Source organism: Camarhynchus parvulus, chromosome 3 (genome assembly GCF_901933205.1).
Source record: "Camarhynchus parvulus chromosome 3, STF_HiC, whole genome shotgun sequence".
In the NCBI taxonomy this organism is placed as follows: Eukaryota; Metazoa; Chordata; class Aves; order Passeriformes; family Thraupidae; genus Camarhynchus; species Camarhynchus parvulus.
This window is the reverse complement of record NC_044573.1, coordinates 93,568,176-93,590,401: the sequence shown is the minus strand read 5'-3', so window position 1 is coordinate 93,590,401 and position 22,226 is coordinate 93,568,176.

Below are 22,226 nucleotides of genomic sequence, written 5' to 3'. Positions count from 1 at the left end.
TCAAGGTTATTAAAAAAAGCAAACTTTGGACAACCTGCTTTGGATTATACACCAAGAAATGTACAATTAAAAGAGTTCTGGCCTAATATATATAGCACATATCCTATTTCCTCCCTCTTTTATATGTTGTCTCAGCTAGGAGAATATGGAACTTTAAGTTCTCTTGCAAGATGCCATATATATTTTGAAGAATGATGATTTTCTTTTTAACTGAGAGTTTAATATATTAAAACACCATACATATTATTCAAATCACAGCATAAAAATAAATTCAAAAGCAAACTTCAAGGTCAACATATTAGCATTTCAGGAATTTTGTGTTAGTCATAGCAATGACAAGAAGGAAATATTTCACTCATTTAAAGTGAGATGTTGGCTTGCTTGAGAATGATATGGAACACTAAAACCCCCTAAAATATATCCACACAGCTCCCGGATCTGCTGTGTTACAGAAAATATTTTTATTAGCACCCATCACACAAAATATACCTTATTCTGTCAGGAAATTAAACCAAATGATGTGATAGAGTTTTTATTTTTACATTGGCACAAGTTCTGCACAAAGTCTGATTCATTTGGAGTGTAGCAACTTGCAAACATATGGCCCTTTCACCAAAGTAGACACAAGGATGTTTTTATAGCCATAATGTTCTAAAAGCAAGGCAAATATCCTTTGGAATATATATATAGTAGAAAATCCAACATTGCTACTTCAAACAGTTCTGTCAAGCAAGATGATATTCCTGCCAAAGCAGCACCAATGCTTTTATAAGCACCACCCCAGAATTATCACTGATTTGTACAAATGTTGTGTTGTTTATTTGTGTCCTGGTGAACTACCCAGTTAAAGTTGAAAGTAAAAAGACATTCACCATTATATGGACAGAAGGACCCTAATTCTACCAGCTCTGCTCTCTTGAAGCTTTGCTCTGTCTTCAGGCTGTAAAATTGGCTTGTGCCTTTCTTTGACCTTCTCTGTTAATCCAGCCAGCTCCCTAGTCCTGAAATCCTCATAAAACATTTACTTATGTCCTAAAAATGCTCTGTATGAGAGAAACCTGCAGCAAAGACCCTGCAACCCGCTGCCAAAATTCTGTAAGGAGTTAAGAGCTGACTGTGAGGGCTTGTCTGCTTCCCGAGCCAGGAGCAAAATCTTTGTCACAGGAAATACGAAAATGCATCAACAGCTTAAATTATCTTCCAACAGAAGTGCTTTGCCATGGGGAGGTAATTTATCTTCCAGCAGGAGTGCCTTGCCATGGGGAGATACACTGAATGCCAGACACTGTCACACCAAAATCTGAAGCAATTTCATTGCTAGCCTTTCAATAAGCAAAAATGATATATTCAATCTTTTATTCAAGGACGTATTTCAGGAGTCCCTCTTAAGGTTTTACAGAAAAAGTGGAGCCTGGATTGTTCCTGATTGAGACCACAAGTGTCAAGGGCAAAGAGATATCAGGATGTCAGAGAAACAGTATGTCAGTGATGTCACCTGAAGGCTTCTGCTGCGGCTGCCCCCAGCCCCTGGCCATGGCACCAGACCTGCCGGCCCCTGTCCCAGTGATGGCCCAGCAATGCCAGCCTCCAGCTTCATCTCCATTCCTGTAGGGAGATGACCTCCTGGATGGACCCCGTCCTCCCACAGTGTGTGCTGCAGCTGGTCTCCATCCCTGCCTCTGGCTCCCACTTTTTGTCCTGTGTGGAGCCTGGCCCGTGTTCACTGCTCAGTGTGCCTGGCATGGCTGTTGAAAGACATGGCTAAAGGTTAAGCCAAGTCTGCAAACAACAGCCTTCTTTCCTTAAAATCATTGTTGCAATGGGTATATTTCAGGACACTTTTTTTTTGTCTATTAAGAGGAAGAAGCTTAGACAACATTTTCCAAAATCATAAGGTGACGTAAAATTATTCAAGGTAACTCTCAGTAAAAATCTCTGTGGTTAGCAATAACTTAGACTGCTTATTATTGCAAGCAAGAAAGATTTCTTTCAGAGGGTGAAGGAGAAGTTCAACAAAAGCTGACTGATAGTTGAATTAATCTGCCTGTTATATAGTCTTTTGACTCAGACCAACAAATTTCATAGCCAAACTGACAAATGTATATTTTAGACTGTTTCTTTGTATAGTAGAATAGATAGATACTGAAGAACTGGAGTACAGTGCGAGGAGTAGTAGTAAATGAAAAAATGGCCTAGAATTAAGTCATGAGTGGGTGAAGTTGGCACAAACTTTATTAAAAGTTTTTGGAAATTCATAGCAGGAAAAAACTACATAGCATTAAATGCAATGATCATACCAATATAATAGATACTGTAATTATTGTACCACAGAAGGGAAAATAATTCAAGGAGGAGAAGTTCGGGCAACAGAATAATAAATTAATTCAGTGCTACAAATTAAAAACTCAGTTGAAGAAAACTAACCAAGAATACACCGTGAGGGAGATGAGTGGGATGGAATAAGAAGCCAAACAATTAAGAAATTTGATGCTCATGAAAATGCAGCAATAGCAGTATTAAGAAAACAAGAAGTTGGTAGAAGGATTAGTACAAAGGTACCAAGACAACAACTTGGTACCTTATTATGTGTGTCACAGCTTAGGCTTTGGTTGAAACAGAGAATGTAGGTGTTGATTGACAACCCAGTAAAGTCAATGGAAATATTCCTTGTGAGTAATAAAGACTTTTGCGACAGGAGTTCAGGTATTGGGCTATGCCCAGATGTCATAGAAAAGTCTTATTAGGAAAAATGGTTCAAGAACTAAATCAAATGGAAGATAAATAATTGCCCTTCCTAATGACAGATTATGGAGCCTTGAGCAGTACCACAATTATTGTACGTTCTAGTGGTAAAACCCTGTGTGTAAGGACATGTTCTGGTAAGAGATCAGATTGCATGTTTCCAACCAGAAATGTTTCCATTTAGAAGTGGGAAAAGATGATTACTGCTAAAGTAGAGGCTGTCAGTATTAAGTGTTGTGTAAATCAAGACTAGTGCAAATATTAATTCATATATTCATATATAATTATATGCATAGAGAAGCAGGTTTCCAGAGGATAGATTTTTTTTTTTTTTTATTCCAAAAGAGAATATTATTCCCAAGTCCTCTTTTTTCTTCCCTGTAAAAAGGATTTGAATGTTATAAGTTTGTTAAGAAAAAGATCATGCTAATACATGTATAACTAGTTTATTAGCTATTTTACAGTTTTTTTGGCTTCTTTTAAGGTTCTAGGTTATAATTAAATAGCCCCTAGTAAATATTTGGATGCCAGTAGTTTATTTATATGCCATTTCAAGTGGTCAGAGTTTTATCACAAGTCCCAAAATATGTTGTATGAAGGCTTATTGCTGAGAAAAGTCACTACATGGAAAAACTGAAAGCTTCAACCTCTTATGAATGTTGAAGATATCTTGAGCTCATCAGCTGACATCTTCTTCCTCAGAAGCTAATAGGTTAAATAATTCCCCTGTTTCTTTTTAAAAAGTTTGAGCACACATTTTAACACATCTGACCATATGGTATGATTCTGATTTCCTTGCTGAATGACCTCAATTCAGCAGATAAAAATATTAGAAAATTGCCAGTGAATATAATTAATTCACTGATTTTCTGAATTCATCTTCCAAGGAATATAACCAAAGTATAGTGAAGCAAAATTATCCTGAATCTATGTCTTATTTTTGTAGCCACCTAGCTTTATGAAAATTGTACTTATAGTTGTACTCTTTTGGAAAGTACAAGCCTAAATTTCTTTTTCTAATAATGCAAAATATTGTCTTTCATTATCAAAATAATATTAGAAATAATCTGGGAAATCTATTCTTCTCTTTTGCATTTTTTTTCCTCTTGATGCTTTTACCCTCAAGACCTTTTTTCTACCTGGGTCTCCAATACCATTTTTGCAAGCTCCATATGATCACTAGTTGTTGGGCACTGACACTTTTCCTTTACTCTGATGACATGTGCAATGATTAATGTAGAACTTTTCTTAAAGTCTTACAAACTGTTTGTTTCTAAGGGCAAGTAGCTGAAGTAAAAGTTTTATCCTTATATTTTTAACTCTTTGTAAACTTTTTTTCTTGTATGTTTTACCACATTTTCTGCCCAGATAGAGCTTGGAATGACCATCCTGCTGGGAACTCAGCTAACTCATTGTCTTCGTTACTACAAAATTAACTGGACTTCTTATTCCTTTCTTTTTTTCGTTCCCACTAACTATTCTTTTAATATGAAAGTTGCAGCCATTATAGACTTGTGCTGAGGGCAATTCTCTTTTCAGTTTTCTTGTAGTCCGGTAGAACTGCTCCCGGACTCTTGAGAAGTTCAAGGTTTCACAGATATTCTCAGTGCCTTGCACCGCAGTAGGCACCAACATTTTGCTCACGAGCATTGACATAGCCATTCATTCCTTCAGACTGGTTGCAATGGAGAATTACACTATTTTCATCTTTTATATCTGAAAACATGAGAAGAAATATATGTTGAAAACTGCTTATGCAAAAAACCTTGAAATGCAAACCCACCAGGGATTCTGAGCCAGAAAAAATCCTAACAACCCAATAAGTAGTGCTTCCTGTTTTAGAGTGTTACTAAAATGTATTTTATTTACTGTGTAGCTTTATTCAGAGCCCTGTAATTTGAGGTGTACTTTAGCAATAAAATTTACAAAGATAGTTTGCTAGCACATTCCTTACTTAGAACAAGTTCTTCCAAACAACTGTTAACCAATTCACCAGGGGACAGAGAAGCAGATGTTCTGAACTCAGATACAATAAGCATCAGTCCCTATTCTCTAGTTTATGGAATGTTTCTGCTTCATCTTCTGTGTCAGATCAGGTTATAGAACTTCTGCATGAGTGGACTTGCTTGCTAGATTGTACTTCTGCCAATGAATCTTTATCAGGCAAATGGTCGTTTCCTGTACAGGTAAGTTTAATATGCAGCACAAACCAAGATATACAAAGCAGTAGAAGAACATGAAAAACTGCTTGACCACTGAAAGAGGAAAACTTACAGGTCTTCCTGTAAGGGAGATGAATCTTGACAGTGGATCAAAAGAAAGAAATGTGTGTGGGTAGATTTTAGTGGTGTATGAGCATGAAGACTAGCAATGAGAGATGAATGTGGAAATCTGACGATGATTACAGAGTAGAGTAGATTGTAGATCATGGATCAGACTGGATTATGGGCAAGAAGGTAGGGAAGGAGCTGTGAGAATTGCACATGGCACAATTGATGAGAAATAGACTGATGGGATATAAAGTGATAAAAATGGGTACCCTCATATGCTCAGCCCAAACCATGCTTCATCTAAATATGTGGCTGAACTGAGCTGTGCTGGACACTTAGGAAAAGGGCGCAGGTGACATCAGATGACAGGAAGGAAGGCAGATTCAGTGCAGGCTATGCCTCTACTACTGAAATGAATCCACATCGCTGCCATGGCACAGGCTGTGGTGTCTTAGACGACCACCTTCAGTCCTGCACACCTTACACTTTCTCTGACAATCTAAGTGTTATGACACAGCCTTTCATCATACACATTCAGCTCACAGCCTCCTTTTTCTACCTTACATCTTTAACCCCCAGCTGTCCCAACTCATTCTGCACACAACACATTTGTTGGGACAACAACCTAGCCCACAGATCTTTGTCCCTTTGGTGTTTCTCCCTTCCAACTCTCTTCCTCCCATTCTGACCCTACTGGTTCTACAGGATGGATAGGCTGGGAGTACTGAGGCATAGTAAAATCCCCCCAGAGTAAAAAGGGTAAAAGGTGCTTTTCTGTGTCAAGTTAAGGCCAAAGAGAAAAGCTGCTTCGATAAAAAACAAGAAGATAAAGAGGAGACAGTGAGATGAAAACAGAGACGCCGCGGGAACAGGACAGGGACACAAGAAATTCCTTCTGATAATGAAAATTAGCAGCAAAAGTCACTGCGAAATTCATAGAAATGAATATGTATGAGCCTATTGTGAAATTGTATGCATATGCATTTGAAAGGGGGATAAAAGGGAGGACTGGGGTTTGCAAAGGGGCGCATGCCCTTTTAAAGAGAGCAGTCTCTCTGTTACTCTGGCCTGTGTCCAGCGTTGTGAATAAACATACCGGCTCTATAACTTAAAAAAAAAAAGTTGTAGAGTTCTTTTTTCTCTCTCCGCAAAACAGTACCAGTCTTTTCATATCAGATGTATTCAAAGTGTCTGAGTGCATAATTCTTAGAAATGAATAGTGGAATTAGAGCTGCGTTATTGTTGATCAGCCTTCGTCAAAAACCATGAAATATCAGCTATACAGAAGACACTGACTGCAACCCTGTAAATCAGATTCAATTTTATCCTCAGAGTTTGCATGAATTGTTAATATTTAAAAGCAATGTAAAATAGAGAGGAAGAAACTCTTCCAGAAAAAGTTCAGACCAATAATAGAAATATTTTCAGTGCATTTCTTATATGTTGTGAGAAACTTGCTTGCAGATCAGCCCTCATAAAAAGGAGTTGCTACATTTTGTTATCTTCCCTAGAGAGAGGCAAGTAACGTCATTCATTCTATGATTAGTTAAAATTCAGATTTACATTTCGGTTTGTTCGGGCAGTTTCCAGCATTTCAGATTATTGCCTGTGACTCTTCATTTTAACATAAATCTGTGGAGCTTGAGAACTGGATTGCTACACATTGCCTGTGACACTCATTAGCCTCCTCAGAGCACTTGGCCCAGTGCCTGTGCATTCTGTGTCTGTGAATCAAACACAGGTCACTGGACTCAGTGTGAATCTGCTGTGTCCTGCTTCAGAATAGCCATGTCGAAATAAACCACTCCCTGATTTTTCTTATCATTTGGAAAGGGAAGACATAGGCAGACCAAATAACTTCACGTTTGCTTTTCATCACTAAACTCTGGTTGGTATAACTTGGTCATGTTAAAAGGCGAAAAGTAAAATATTTACAACAAATCTTGGTTGCTTGACTGTGGATATCTGGTAGGAAGTAGTAGGGCATGAAGTGTGGCATAAAGGATCCTGAAATGTTACATGAGGACTGTTTTAAATCATGAACATTTAAAAAAAAACCCAAGAACCAAACACTGGCAACATTATTTTCACACCTTATGAATGAGTGTATTAGAAAAATAGAGAATTAGCTGGCTCAATCACTTTGAATAAGTACTCTTAGCTTCCAGCCAAGGTAATGTATACTATTTTCCTGGATAACTGCCACATGTTCTCACATAATTTTTTAAAAACTGTGATATTTATTTGAATGTCAAGATGGGCTGCGCTGTATTATGAGATTTTATAGAATTTTTAGGATTTAACTTTATATAACATGATTAACAATCAAAATTGAAATGCAATATCAAGAAAAAAGTTTTAGTGAAAAGAGCAAATTCCAGCCTATCAGTAACAAAGGTAATACATGGACAAAGCATAGCAAAAACTAGACATAGACAACCAGGTAAAATGAAACACAGAACTCTTTCCTGCAGATAGTTAATTTACTGGACTATATTCTCTAAGGGTTGCCAAAAATACCTATGTAGGCTCCTGGAAAGGACAGATAATCCTCACTAATCATGAGGTCTGGAACGGGTCAGGCTATTAGGAATCTGGGATGATTGGGATTTCATCCACAGGCTGTACAGGCAGCTGATCATTACAAGAAACTTCCCACCTCCAAAGAAATGAGGAATAACAAAGCCCACAGCTGCATTGGATGATGATATTTCAGTTACTTATCCTTGGGAAAGCCATTGCTGCATTTAGCTCAGTCAGATTTAAGTACACAATATATGGTTCAAGTATGGCACAGAGCTAATGCAGTCTATTTCAGCACATGGCCATTATTATATAACTAGGGAAAAGCTTTGTACTTTTTAAAGTCGTGGTAAAACTGCTCCTGAGAGCTAAAAGCAAGTATAAAAACTGTACCCTCTTTTTTACTGTTGTTGTACATATCTGTATTTTGCAAAATCTGAAACACTGGTCCTTGTACCAGGGATCAATTAAAACTGAAGGAGAAAATTTCTGAGTTTTCTGAATCTCATTGTGAGAGTTGAGACTGTAATAACAGTTTTCCCTCTTTAAAAAATAAAAAAAGAATTCATCATCTTGCATTTTATTATCTACACAGAGGTCTCCTGGCTCATTCTCTGACACAGTATGCTATATTTTCACATGCAACATAGAAGCATATTTATTATTGTAGTATTTAATGCTGGTAAAATATAATATATAGTTTGAAAGAGGGACAATACTGAATGAAGCTCTTTCTTCTGGAAGATAGTTGACAAATTAAAACATTTTATAATGTGAATGTGAAGAACACTATGCTTACATCAGTTGGAAAAGGACATTCTTATACCACAATAGTTGACATAATAGCAGACTGTACAAGAAAATGTACAGTCTGGTAGAAAATGTAGTTTAAATTGTTTTAAAAAAGATGCTGGCAGCCTTAGGATGCTGACATTAGAAATGAGAGTGCAAAGGCGTTATGGATATAGATAAAGCTGACTGTTATGCATACAGAAGGTTGACTTACCCTAGTGTCAGATTCCCTGAAATGTTAAATCTGTTCCAGTAGAAGGAAAAAAAAAAAAGAGCAAAGAACACAGAAATTATGTTTCTGTGTGGAATAAAGAACTCTATGTACCCATGCCTATATCAGTTATTTCACACTATAAAAAAAAAAAAAAAAAAGAAGAAACTGAGTTAACTAACGGCATGTTAAAAGGAGGTTAACAACACAGTATTTTTCTAGATGAATAAATTGAGACATCATAATTAAATGACTCATCACAGATTGTGCAAGAAAAGATTTGATTTAATGGAATCTACATCTACACATTTTATTGAATTATAGTGTGAACAGGTAAAAAATCAAATAATGCTTAATTTAATGCAATTAAATTTGTCTCAGTTATCCATGCAGGTGAATCTCTAATTGTAATTTTCTTCTTATCAATATTTAAGCTATACTGAAAGATTAAATCAGCCTTTTATCAATCAATGTCATTGAGCATAGACATAAGCTGTCTTCACTGAAATTGCATCAGAAATTATTTTGATTTAGAAATTACCTAGCTCTGTATTGCTTCTGACCAGTTGCTATATACTAATAAAAGTTCTTACTCCAGCAGACTTCTTCTTGCTAATTATGGGGCTTGTCTATGTAGCTCTGAGCTCCAGTTCATGAGGGCAGGAGGCAGCCCCCTTGAAAGCTCCCCAAGTTACAAAAATGGTACCTGTAGCTCATGCTAATCTTTGTGAGCCATTTAAAAATAGATTGTGTCTAAAAAATGTAATGACACGGTTTTTGCTCTCTGAAGGGGGGAGAGCACGTCTTCCAACAGGTCAGGTTTATAGTTTGCTTTTCTCAGCATTTTTCCTGGAAATGGGGCCAATTTACATCTTTGAGTTTCAGAAGTGGATAAACTGCCATTTAGTTTCTTCTCTTACACTAAAATTTTTCTTCCTAATCTCTAGCCTGAACCATGCCTTTTGAATGTTAAACATGTAGATTCTTGTTGTGCCCATAACTGAAATGAGAGGTGGTGCCCTACTTTGGCAGAAACTTTGCAAGGCACTCATTTCATTCTCTGCCTTTTAACCCCGATGCTTTGATTTTTCAGTTGCGCTAAATAAGCCATATTTACTGTGACTCTGTGGGTTCCTGCTGCTCTTGTCTGGGTTGTTTTTCCTTGATTGGGGTGCAGTGTTCAGACTTGGTTTCATGATCTCTGTAGAGAACCCCAGAAAAGGCAGTGCAGATGTTGGGTGTAAGAGTCATCCTTCTCCTGTCCAGCAGGTTCCATTAATTCTTTTCAGATCCAGATAATGGCAGTTATTTTTCTCCAAGACACTTTGGCGTTGTGGTTTGTTATACAATTCGCAAGCCACAATAATCCCTCTTCCCAGCCTTGGCCATGTGGGATGCATGTAGGCTTGTCACCTACTTGCCTTGATACTAGTTTAAAGCCTTTCCAAAACCCAGTCAGTAATTTTGAAGAATTTTTAGATTTGTTGGTGAAGAAGTAGAGCTGTGACAATGTTGAAGGAAACCTTCACTTGGATAGAAGTTCAGACAGAAATATTAGCAGCTAGGGTGGTGCAAGGCCTTCTCTTGAGCTGTCAAAATTCACTGCTAATTGCAGCCAATGTAAATAAATGGACTGTACTTTAGATTTTATTAGCTGACCAATTTAGTGCTCAAATCCCTGCTAGATGCTATTTGAATAATTAAAGAACAGGCCTAGAATGTTTTGTAAATAATGTGTTAGTCTCACTGGGATTGTCTGCTTATCACTCCTTAAGGAAATAAGCATTTTAACAAAAAACCATTGAAATTCAGAATGTGTTAAAATCCATACTTGGAAAAAGCCTAGTAGTCATTAGAAAAGAACTTGTCTCACTGTTCATTTTCCACCATTGCAAAGTAGTGTGGGCTCCATTGTAAGAGTTGCAGAACCTTTCATATAGTTTTCAACTAAAGGTTAGATGTTTTTGCCATTAATGAGGTTCTCCTAAGTTCTTTATTTTAAATTGTTGTCTCTTAAAATTACTATTGAAAGGCCTAGCTTGCTGCTAGGACACCAGGCTGTCACACATGATTGCTTCAAATAGGATTATTTTTCACTCTATAAAGATTAACTGGGGCTCCTCAGAGCTTTAGTTTCTTGGAGGGAAAAGGAAACAGTTCTTCATTGATACTCATAATACCTCCCAGGCACATGGAAAAATGTGGTATTGGGCAGATCTTAAACAGAAATTGCTGAGCTTAAGTAGTGTGTGGGCTGGAAAAAGAAAGGAGAAGGGTGCAGCGTCACTCATTAATTTTTTTCTGTATGACTGTTCTGCAGCAACCAGTCCCAGCAGTGCAATAGAGCAACATAAAGGGAAGCTGATTACAAACTAAATCTTGTCTAATATGTGGTCATATGCAGTTCAGCTTAAACAGCTTTCTAGTGAGAAAATCACTGGAATGGTTTTTATTTTAACTCCCCAAATAATTCCCTGTTGCAGAATGGTTCTTCCTCATCTGTCCTGGGAAGCCATATTCTGTAGAAGACTCCACTGAGTTTTTTATCCATTTTTACTCACTTTGCTTAAATAAAAATTAGTTTACTTGCAGGAAAGCAAATTCATAGGAAAAAAAATGCAGCTGTGCATGCTGACAGATGCTCTTGTTTCCAAGTAAAACACAGAGTGGCGGGATATTTATTCATTGTAGAACATAACATATAATTGAACTTGTCTGAGGTAAGTGAAAGATCTTTCCTTCCATAGGAAGGAATGACTATAGGAAGCATTTACTTATATAATTAAAAATAAAATCATATTGCTTTTTCTCAGATGCAGATCATACAGCAAAAAAAAAAAAAAAGTTTTCCAGATAGTGATATGAAGATCCAATGTCAGTCATCTTTAACTGCTCTCTTTTATGAGAACCTGCTCTAGTTTCTCATTATTTGACAAATTTCTATAATTTTTATTTCTCTGTTGCCAAGAACAAGACAATTTTACAAATCCATGAAAAAGCAATACATTCCTCTTTCATGAGTACTCTCTTTTAGCAAAAGTATTCCTTAGCTAAAAGGAGGATGGCATTTTCAGGAGAAGGAAGTGTTTTGGCTTGTATGTAACTCTTTTTATTTGAAGCATAACCATTACAGTTTTATACGCATGTTTGCCTGCCACACAGGCACAGACCTATTCCTCTGAAATTTGGTGGAAACATGACTTTTGACATCTGTGTTAGCAGGTCTGTTTCTGCCACAGGCAAAGTTCTCAGTGCTGCCAACTAATTGTCCCTTACTTCCTTTATTAGATCCTGCAAAATTTTTTTCTGTTATCCTTGAAAACCTAACTGAAAGAGATTGAAATTATCCTGGCTTGATTATTTTATTAGAAAAATAAATGAAAAAAATAATGTGGGGGAAATTTGAATTAGCTTCTCAAAGAGGCTGAGATTGTGATCCAGATGAAGAGGGACAGAGATGTGGGGTGAAACTGGGAAACACATTGGGTTTGGTGGTTGGGAAAAGCTTAAATTATTTGAGAAAAATAAGGACTAACTGAAGAGAGAGATACTGGAAAAATGTAATTTAACAATGGCATGGGCAGAGACACAGGCTAGAGCCATGTGAACACTGAGACTGGTTCAGAAAGCAAATGGGCACCAAGAACCATGAAGCAAAATGGAAAAGAAAGATCGGAAGAGGTGCTGTAACAATGGCAGGCAAATCTGGTGTGGTTTGGGATATGAAATGAATTCAAGGAGACACAGTAAGGAAAGAGTGAGAAAGGAAAGGGATAGGAAAGGGATGTAAATGAGGCTAAAACATAACTAAGGTAAGGCGCTGCAGAGGAGTTAATGGATTTAATGAGAGAAAAGGTGCAAATTATTAGCTGGATCTCTGTCACAACTTTGTGTTCACATGTGCTTCTGTTCTTCTAAAGGCAACCTTCTTTCAGTATTATTTTTTTGGTTCGTGACCTTGGGTATCCATTGATCACAGCAAAGTCCAATTGGGGTGTTTCCATTTTTTTTCTCAGTTTCTTCCTGCTCCAGGTATATTGCCTCATTTAGCAACAGTTGGGCCATTCCATACTATCCAGACATCAATGAAACCCACCACTGTATTTTATCTTTGTGCTGTTGGGATGAATTTGAAGTCTAATCCCATGACCTCTTAGCAGTGACTGTCCATTCCTTGTCTTCCTGGCCACTTTTTCCCAGTTTTCCTGCCAGCTTATTTCTAACATAGCTTTTGGTTCTGCAGCAGCACAAACAATTGTGTCTGCACAAAGTAGTGGTGGCGGGTAAGGAGGACCATGTGAAAGGCAGAAATGCCTCAATTAGCACCTCTGTTTATACAGCCTCACCCCAGCAGAAGTCCTGTGCTATGCCAGCGTACAGATATCAGAGCAGATAAAATGAACCTAACTATGCTACAAAACATATTTCCATTGATTTCAGTGGGGGTTAAAAAAATTCTTTTCCCCATGGGGAATGTGGCCTTGCAGATCAAGCATTTTAGATGTTTCACTGTGCTCTGCTACCAAAAAATAATTTTAAAGAGCATTTTCAAATCACAATTTATATCAAGAATGACAGCCTATTAGGGTTGGTATTAATTCTGTTAATACAGGTGGTAATGGGTTTAATGATGCCAACAGTGCAGGTGCTGATACAATGCCAAGGGACGGATCTTTTCATATATATCTATGCACACAGTTCCTGAAGAAGAGAAGTTTGTTTATGAAGATGGTGCACAAATTACATGTATTTTTCCAGACTGAGAAACAGCTGATGACTCTAGTTCTTTTAATTTAATCTGAAATGATGAAGGTTGGCATTATTTTCCTTGAACTAATGGGTAACTAATCAATTCTTTCAACTGGTTACAGTTATATTTCACTAAGGCACACTACTTTGCTACAAGAAATCTGAACTGAGCTGAACTCTAGCTGTTTAAAATATGACAACTTGTTATTGAAAGGAAAGATTTGTTTTTATCTTTATGTTGCACTATTTATTTGAGTTAATTTTTCAAGCAGACCATAATAGAATTTGAAATCTAAATTTGGAATCCTATGTACCCATAGCATATGATACTAGTTTAAATGTAAAATAGTCTAGACAAATTAACAATGCCAAATTAAAAAAAAAAAAGAAGAAGAAGAAGAAAGCATTGTGATTATTTTCCTCTGTTTAGCACTTTTAATGATGCACCTGGAGAGTTTCCATTTTCAGGCTTCCCCGTTAGAAACTGTTAGAAGTGGTTAGGAGTCTGTAGTACATAGTGTATGAGGAGTTGGACTTGTTTTGACTGATCAGGGAGGCTGTGGGGTTTCCATCCATGCAAATTTTCAGATCTTGGCTGAACACTGTCCTGTTCAACGTGGTCTATCTGTTAAAACATCCCTGCTTTGAAGAGGGGATTCACCTGGGCATCTCTTCCAAACTTAATTATAGTGTCATGATATAATGAAAAAATACTGTAAGGCATAGTTACATCACCCTATCTCCCAGTCATTACCTATAAATTTCTTTTATTTGCCTTTAATTATTCAAAAGAGGTCCCATTGCTGCTTACAGGAATAAGTAAGATATATATAGTTAATGTTCTTGACTGAACAATAAACATTGCTTCCTGAAACCTCTTCTTTATTTCCTCAGCTTTACACACATGGGAGATTTAATGACAAAGTCTCTTATTATAACAATTCATTTCTACACTTTTCTGCCTGTATTATCCTACATACTGAACGCAGTAACTTGAGCTTTGATAAAACATATATTTTAAAACACTTCAGTTTTCACATTAGCTTGTAGGAAGTAGAAAATCTGATAGAACTATCTTTCATGTCTTATGATTAGTCATCTTTTCTGCTAAGCATAAGAATATAATTTTTAATTGGACTGTTTGGCTTGGACTGTACAAATATCAGGGTTTCCTGGGCAGTGGACTACAGGATGCTTTAGGTGGGAAGGATGTGAGCTGCCCACATCCAGCCACAGCAAGCACCACCCCATGCAGGTGGTCTGTCATAACCCCAGACTGCAATTACCTGGGAGGGGTGTGCTGAACCATGGCTCAGACATGTTTAAGGTAATACATGGAGAGAACATGTTTGGAGACAAGATGCTGATGCTCCTGGGAGGACACGTGGAGCTGATGTTTGGAGATGCATGAAAAGGCAGCCTGTAATGGAGAGAGGTGTAACAGCAGGTGTGCTTGCTGGAGAAGGCCTTGGTGTTTGTTTACGTGTTTGTTTGGCTGTTTGCATTTTGTTTCTCCCAATATACAAATCAGCAATTAGAAGTTAGTGTTAGCTGCCAACTAAAGAATTAAAAATTTCCCCAGTTGAGACTCTTTTCCTTATATTTATCTTCTAGCAGTTGACCCTTGTTATTCCCTTCCCTGTGAAACAAAGAATTCTCTAGTATGATATATTTCCTTTCTAGCAAAATATGCATAAGTCACATTCAAACTGACCACAAGTCTTTTAGGTGAATCTATAAATATATTAAACTATTGATGTCTCTGTCACTAGGTCAGCCCTTGAAATTATTAACTGGCCATTGCCTGAAGGCTTTTCAGTTTCCAGTGGTGGAAAGGTGGATAGAGCATTGTAGTACCTGTCTATGCTGTTATGCAAGACAAAATAAACTTTTTCCATACTGTTTCCGTAGTTATCTAATCTGCCTTCAATAAATTTCGCAGGGATCTCTAACCAAGACCTGATGTTCAGCTCCTCATTCACTACAGTTCCTTCCTCATCTTTTACAGTTAAGACTCCTGTCTCTGTCCTCTGTAGTGCCGGAGCATTTATTTTCCTGAAATTTTGCACTTGTCTGCATTTTTTAAAGCATCACAGTTTCCAAAGTGTTCTAAAACACTCCATAGAACAGCTTCATTCTCATTTGCAAATGAAACTTCTCCCTTCTTGACTACTCCTCCCCTTAGTCCTTTCTTCCCCTGGTTACCAGTTTCCTTGTGACTACCAGTTGCCATAAAGAACCAAAGAAGACAGTACAAGAGAATGCCAAACATAGTCCCAGCTATGCAAAAAAAAAAAAAAAATGGAGCACTAAGGAATTACACGTTAGTTAATCGAATTTGGCCTCATAAACAATGACTGAAGAAATTACAAAGCTATCTCCACTAAAGATAAAGCAATCAGAATGTAAATAGCCAGAAGACAAAAAAAACTCCAAAACAATTAGCTTGTGTAGGTTTACCAAGGACAGATCATATAAAATAAATGTAATTTTCTTTTATAACTAAATATAATTTTTTCCTTTGACAGAGTAAATGACTAAAAGGATAAGGGGAAGGCACTTGTGCAATGTGACGCAGTCTGACCTTAATAAGTTTCTCATGATTTTCTGCATGACATTCTCTTAATCTAAGAAAATATGATGCAGTTATGACCTTGAGATGAGCATAGATTTGGTGGAAAAATTTTTCTCAGAAAACAGTTATCATTGTCAATCCAAAAAAGATGAAGTCATGTTTACAGAATAATATTTTGGATGAGGAAAATAAAATTAAAGATTTATAATGAAATATAGTATCTCTTTAAAAGTGCCAATGCAAATTTTTATCTTTACTGGGAGAAGAGAAATGGTTAAAAAAGTTCTTTATGGGTTAGGCAAAAGCAATGTTTAAGACCATATGTCGTTCAATTTTCTCCTATTCATCAGATTTGATCAAATTCTTTGCTGCACTTGCCTCTAATCTATGGGAGTATCTGCAAATGAAAGAAAAAAAATCTCAAGGTAGGAAACGGCAAATAAAATGTCACTGAAAAAAAATGTATGTGGAAGAATGCATACTTGAAGGTTTTGCTGTTCTGTGTGCACTAAATCAAATCAAGAAGCAGAAAAAAATTACTTTTATGATGTAGTCATTATCCTCATAATGATTTTTAATATAGTAAGCTCAGCATTCACTGATTTTTTTGGGAATTTTGGCACACCTGTTACATGAAGGGAAGAAAAGAATATTTTTCATTGCTAGAAAAAGAAGAGAGATAGACAAAAATAAACAGAAGCACTCAGTCCTGATGGGAGGAGCAGACATCTGCACTTCATTAGAGGAGAAAACCCTTATAAGAAATGTTTACCTTAGGGAAGAGAACATTCTTTCTAAATAAACATTGCAACAAGATCTGTTCATACCCTGACCCTGGCTGCCAGGGCCACAAGCAGAGGTCTACAAAGAGCCCATTTTGCAGTCACAGTGCTGCTTTCTTGTATTTTCTTACCAGTTGAAGGATCCTGAAGACATGGGTCCCAGGAGAGGATGTGAAATGAAATCCTTTTGCTGCCTATAGCTGTGTAGTATTTCACAATGTTAAAATTTGCAGCTGACAAGACAAAAATATTCTCCCTTCTCAACCCTCCCACCCCCCAAAGAAAGAACCCCCTAGAAAGCCACCCCAAAATGATGTTAGCAAATTAGAGAGTTTTTCATGCAATTACAAGTAGGATGCCTGATCATTAAGAGCATTTCTTAAAGGAAATAACTTTACATGTATTTAATCTCATTGAGTGTGAGGTGTTTAGAACTTAAATATTCCAAAGCAGTTAGGGGTCTAGGGTCATGCTGTGACCACATCACTGAGTGCTAAGCATGTCATATTTCTGCTCTGAATGGGAGACATGTTGAGAATTGATTCGTGTTGCATTGGAAGAGACATCTACTGAAAATCCCAGAGCTTGAGAAAGGGATAAAATTATTGAGCAAAGGCTGCCTAAAATGAAGGTGGTGACTCCAAACCCATGTTTACTTTCTTCATATACAGTTTTGATTTACTTAACTCTCCTTTTGATCCTTGCAAACTTGTTTTATTGTTTTGCAGTGGTGTGCTGGCAAAATACAGAATACTTCTATGATAGTTCATCTGTTTCCATTTCATGGACAGCCACAATTGTTTGAGAGGTTAAACATTTCCAGTTTGATTAGGAGTTTCTTTCTTGTTTTTCTTCTACTAACTCAGGTTTTGGGTTTAGATTTTATTTTTCTTTAAATGTTCAGAGCATGGGAATTGTATTCATACAAGTATTAGCTGATGCCAGTTGCATCATAGTTGGATGTTTTCCCCTTCTTTTCAACCCACAGCCAGTGCTAAATTTACCAAATGTAGGGTAGGTTAAGGTATCCCTTAGGTTAAGGGATATAGGTATTTTCAGAAGTAATGACTTTAAAATAGCAATATATAATTCATTGTATACGTCCATATTTATCTATATGGTATAGCAACACAAAGGAATACCATAAAGTAGTGCCACAACACAGGAATTGATGCTACAGATGTTTATAAACCTTAATATGGGGAAGATGTTGGGAAAGTGTCTCATGGCCAGTGGAGATTAATTCAGTCTCCTAGGCTCCTTTCCATCATCTTGTCATGACCACTGTGGGAGAGCAGTCATGAACAAATCAGCATGGATATTCTTACGTTCTTTTCTCTACACTTGCAAGATCTTTTTGAGCTGAGCTATACAACACAAACAGACAGGACAGACAAACACCCACACCTGCACATACACACACAATTCTTCACTTCATGCTATCACTGTGGGAACAGCTATGTCTTTATACATTTTTATTTCATCCAGATTCTTAATAGAGAAGCTGGGCTACTCTGGAGTAGTGGTTAATCCTTCACATCTCTTGTTTCAGCCCTGTTATAAGAAACTCTTGATTTTCTTCTATCATTGACTGTATATCTGGTGTTAAAGATTATTAGACTAGACTAGAATAGAGTAGAACAGAACATTCCAGTTGTAAGGTACCCACTGGGATAATCTAGTGCAACTGCCTGAGCAATTCAGGGCTCAAAGCATGTTATTACAGAATCTTAGAATCACAGAATTTTTAAGGTTGGAGTAGACCTTCAAGATCACCAAATCCCACCCCAATTATGGGCATTTTCCAAATACCTTTTAAACACTGACCGGCATAGGGCACTGATTATCACTTAAGAAGCTGTTCCATTGTTTGACCACTCCCAATGTAAAGTAATACTTCTTTAATATCAAGCTTGAACCTCTCCTGGCACATCTTTGAAACATTCTCAGACATCTTATTATTGGATGACAGGTAGAAAAGCTCAACAACTCCCTCTCTGCTTCCCCTTCTCAGGAGGTTGTATAGAACAAAGAGGTCATCCCTCAGCCTCTCTTTCTCTGGGGGTTCTTCAGATATTAACATTTCCCTCTATTTGCTTCCTTGTCCCACCTGTGTGCCAGAGTCTCAGACTTATTTTTTTTATCCCAACAATGATCACTTGATTTGCAGGTTCCAGTGGATGACCTCTTTAGTGGCAATTATCCTGCTCCTCACTGTGTTTAACTGGCACTTGTCCTATACAGGGGTTTACAAGGTGAAACTTTTGTGTCTGCCATGCAAGCGCCTGGTTCCTTATGAACCAGTTATTTCCCTATGAACATTAACATATAAAATTTTTAAATTGCCTGCAGTCCCTTAAATGGCCTATGTCAAAATTATAGTTATATGTTGACAATATAGTTGTATTCAATCTTTAGATGGGAAAAAACTCTAAACTCTTTTAGGCACTTTAACTGTATCATGCTAGATCCAGAGAGATTAACTGTGTCCGTGGGCATGCAGAGACTGCAGCAAGTGTTCTCAGACAAATTCAGCTCACTGAAATTCTGCCCCTGGAAAAGGTTAAAAAAAAACTTGTGAAGAAAAAGAAATCCAGAAACTGCAATTTTAGACCACAGCTAGAGGTCTATAAATGTATATAGCACTCTGTCTATATATATATATTTATCTACTTATAAATGTATATAGAGCAATAAACATAGAGCTGAACTACTGGGAGTGGGGCTGAAATGCTCTTATAGTCTTTTTCTTTTATACTTTTCCAGCCTGTCCACATTACAGAGCTTGCATCGGTGTCTGTGGAATTCCTGTTCTCATCAGGTTTGTGAGGTGAGGTCCAAGGTGCTGTCTGTTTTCAGTGAGTATTAATGAGCTTTCTTTTCCAGTGCATTTTAGAAAGTCACATTTTGTCCTCTGTGTTTTGTTTTCAGGAGAATCAAAGTGCAATATTTTGTGTGAAATTTGTGAAAAGTTGTTGAAGAAAAAAAAAATAGCATCCTAAAGAAAAAAGATGAAACAAATGTAGAGGTTAAAATTATAGAACACCTGCCTTTTTTGTAAATGTTGGTAAAAGAGAATGTCAGCTGGGACTTTCCCCTGTGAACCAGCATGGGGCAGTGTTATCCATGGAAACTCAGACCACCTTTACTGGCGGAGAAATCAGCACTAACATCTTTAAGGTTTAGACATAAACATCTGAACAGACTTGGAACCTCTTACGCAACTGGCTTGGACAAATATAGCTATATAGAAAAGAAAAAAAAATTGTCTTCAGCCACAGAAGTGAATGTGTTGCCTTGTGTTATACATTTTAGGAAGCAAAGAGTGTGTCATAGCCAGGCACAGGCATTCCCAGCTGTAAGGATGATTAGGATGATGATTAGGATGATGATGACAGAGATAATTAACACTGTGTAGCTGAGGATCAAGAAATAGTAAAACTAGTCGTGTTCAAGCTTATACTAAAAAGGTAATAGAGAGAGATGTGGGCTGGTGGAGGCACTGGGTTTTACCAGGTTAGTTTGTATGCATCTTTACAAATGAGATCTTTGTGAAAAAATGACAGGGTTTATAAAGGTAGCAAAAGAATTATATAAATGCAACTTTCATAAGCTGTCCTTTATCTGCAGCTTTATTAAGTTCTTTTGCTTCTAATTTGTGTTAGAAATCTCTTTAAATATAGCTAAATTTTATCCCTGAATTCAGGCAAGTCTGCTTATTTAGGTATTAATAGATGGCAGCTAAGCCCATTACTGATGTCATATTTGTAAGCTACTTTCCATAAAAACATTTTCTTGAAAAGCAGCCAAATAAATTCTGCTTTAGAGTTCTATGGACATTGAGGCCTTTACACACAGAATACTTACATGACAACCATGATAATAGCAAAAATGCTAGGAAATGTTTTCCCTGAGCCTTGTTGTGCCTTCAGGTGTAGTAGCTCTAGAGCTGCTCATCTGTAGCATTCGGGTGATCAATCTAACGTGGTGCTTAGGTGGAGTAAGAGTTAATATTCTGCAGTCACTGCTGATCACCAGAGTGACCAGAGGGGACAGGGAGCCTCCAGTGTTAGTGATGAGGGGGAGCTCTTGAACTCTCCCATAGGCCTGTTGGAGGATAAAGCTGGAGCAGAGGTGATCCCTGGAAGAAACTGTACAGCCTCCCCTGTGAAAGCAGCTGAGAAATTTTGCTTCCATATTGCTTTGCTTAAGTTCTGTCTGTAAAGAGATATTTGGCCTATTTAGGACTTAGCAGCACAAGACAAAGAGTAGAGGAACAGAAACCAGTGTTCTGCTGCAGTATTCACTGGGGCTTATGACTTAGTATTTCAGCATTTGCTCTGAAGTTCACTATGTAATTTTCAAACTGACATCAACAAAAAATGATGTAACTGCATCAACAATCTGATTCAACAAACCAGTCATTCTGGGCATCAAAGGCACTTGAGTACCTGGTTTTACCAAGGACCTTGTTTTGGCTCTTTACCACACTGTCACAGGTCTCCTTTACACCCCTGTCACTTCAGGAGTTACTGAGGGTGCATGTACATGTGTACTGGGGGACTTTGTCGTGGCAGGATGTCCAAAGGTTTGTTACCAAATATCTCTGTAATGATGAATAATGGGGCCTGAACCTGTTCAGCAGCTGCAAACACAGACCTGGATTTCCTCTTACCCCCTTTCTACCTGTGACAGATTTTCTGCTTTCCACATTACTTTCCTTCCTCATGCAGCAAATTCTTTTGAAGAATTGGCAACATATATGCTTTGATGGTACAGACATATTTTTTGAGCTCAGGTGTAATATCGCTGAAGTACAGATTTAGAATACATTTAATTATTAACCGTTGTAATTGTTTCATTTGAATATGTTTTTTAGGATTTTTTACTCAATGAAATGTGCCACTTGTGAGGGCATGCTTCTAAAAACAGAAATAGAAATATTAAGGGATATTTAGCATAGGTAAAAAAGGTTTTCTCATTAGAAATAAATAAATGTTGATATATATGCTACAGAAGGACTACATATTTTTCAAATCCCCTTCTATCAAATGCATGTCTGAATTCTTCTGGTGGCTCTGTGTGTAACTAAAATGTCATAGATGCAGATCTGTTTGATATGACAGTAGTAGCATCTAGTAGTGCCTGTAGGGTCTTCCCCAGACTACTAAATCAGACTGGGAATCATCAAGATTACAAAAATTTTAAAAGCAAAATGAGATAGGTTAAATTGGATGCAACTGCTGTGTTTTAAGTAAAATCAAAACTGGGAAAGAATTGTCATCCTGTAGTTGCATGTATTAATATTGAAAATGGTGATAAAATCCCGTGTTATTTTCCTAGTTAAATATTGATATCAAAAATCAGTTTAAAATTAGGAGAAAGCATAAACAGATTTTTCCCTCCCAAAAGAAATCAAGCTAGGTGGTGTTGAGGACCCCTTCTTTGATCATTGTTGTCTTTGTTCCCTTTTATGATTGGATTTCACTGCTGCTGACAACCTCAGTTAATCTGCTCTGTCTTTTCTTCTTCCTTCCTAACAGCTCTTAAATGGAGACTGTCAGGTATGTCATCACATTTAA